The 1,768-nt window shown below is 42.3% G+C and overlaps 1 pseudogene; it reads right to left on the reverse strand.

The window, feature by feature from the left end:
- LOC100946114 overlaps positions 1 to 756 on the reverse strand; it is a 998-nt pseudogene extending 242 nt beyond the window's left edge.
- Positions 757 to 1,768: the final 1,012 nt, after the last annotated feature.

Raw genomic sequence — 1,768 nt, forward strand, 5'->3', positions numbered from 1 at the left:
GCAAAATCTGCAGCCACCTGAATAGTTTTTCTCCTAGCAAAAATGTGTCATTTTCTGTGGTTGCTTTTAGGACTATTTTCTTTTTTCTTTTTTTTAGAGTCCACTTTTGTCGCCCTCGGTAGAGTGCTGTGCGTCACAGCTCACAGCAACCTCAAACTCTTGGGCTCCAGTGATTCTCTTACCTCAGCCTCCAGAATAGCTGGAACTACAGACGCCCGCCACAACACCTGGCTATTTTTTAGAGATGGGGTTTCACTTTGGCTCAGGCTGGTCTTGAACTTGTGAGCTCAGGCAATCTACCTGCCTTGGCCTACCAGAGAGCTAGGATTACAGGTGTGAAACACTGCCCCCAGCTTTGTTTCTCACATTTTTTAATGCTGGCCTTTGAGAGAGACACAAACTCTGCAGCACAAGTTTTCTTATCTTTTTCTTCAGCATCCCTAGGGCAGTACATTTGTCCTCTTGTACAGGAAACTTTAGGGCATTAAACTTCCCAGAGTAATCTACCAAGAGTGCCTTGAGTACATTGGCCTTGTATTAAGCCCAGTCAATAGCTGGTGAATTCTCAAAGAGAGTAACCAACCTGGAGGTGAGGGTCTTATGCCAAGATTTCAGGGAATTAGTAATAGCCTTCTGGTTTCACGGTATGATCTCTCCAAAAGTTACCCAGTCAATGGCTTTTAGAGTAAGTTTTCACCCAGCTATCTTAGGATCACTTGGGGCACTCTGCCAGGGGGGCAACAGAAGCAAGGGCATCCTCAGCGGGGATACAATAAGGGTGGATGCAAGGCTTTGAGGTGCCAGAGCAGAGGAACTTGCTGGGGCTTAAGCCCCCAGACTCTCCTCACCTTCACCAACCCCAACCTACCGTAAATTTTTAAAAGTCTGTATGACTTTGGAGTCAGGCAAACCTAAATTTGAGTTCTGGCTCCATGTGACAGTGGGCAAGGTCGTTAAGCTCTATGAAGACTTACTTTCTTGTCTGTAAGATGGGTATGATAATGTTAACGTTTCACGTTGTTTGTGAGTAGTGCATTGGAAGATAATACAAAGCTGGTACTATCTCCAGTGACAAGCATTGCCAGCTTTTTTGTTTGCAAAATAGAAATGTAGAAATCAACCCTGAAGTCTGCCTCTGCCCTATAGCCAGCTGTATAGCTTTTCTAGGTCCTCTATTACCACCTGAGAGAGGGGAAAAGAAAACAGCCCCTGGAAGTTAAAAGCTGGCTTGCCACTCATAGGTAGGCCATATTATTTTCTTGTTGGACATAAACTATCTCATAGAACAATTCCTATAAGGTTCCCTTGAGATGGTGAAAGATAGCAAATAAAAGGTAGCAAAACAAAGCCATTTTATAATTTTGTGTAAACACAGACAAAACCAAGGTCACTGCACTGCCTACAAACACTCCCTCTCTTGGCTAAACTGAGTAACTGCTACTTCTTTACCAATTACTGCTTTATTCTTCTGGTCTGCCCTCCCTGTAGATAAGATTTGTTCACATGCTCAATCATAGAGTTGACCCCATCCCCTAACAACATATGACCCAGAGAAAATCTTCATTTTTTTTCACCTTCCCCTGGTTCCACCTTCCACCCTCACATTAACCTGAAATAAATTTACTTTTCAAAAAATAAATAAATAATAAATAAAAATATTGTTCTTAATATAAAAAATTAAAAAAAAAAACACCCTGTCCCCCTAAAAGAGTACATGCCCCCATCCAGCAGGAAGAAGCTTTTTTTTTTTTTGAGACAGAGCCTCAAG

This window comes from Otolemur garnettii, unplaced genomic scaffold (assembly GCF_000181295.1).
Source record: "Otolemur garnettii isolate 467f Iridium unplaced genomic scaffold, OtoGar3 scaffold00104, whole genome shotgun sequence".
NCBI classification, from domain to species: Eukaryota; Metazoa; Chordata; class Mammalia; order Primates; family Galagidae; genus Otolemur; species Otolemur garnettii.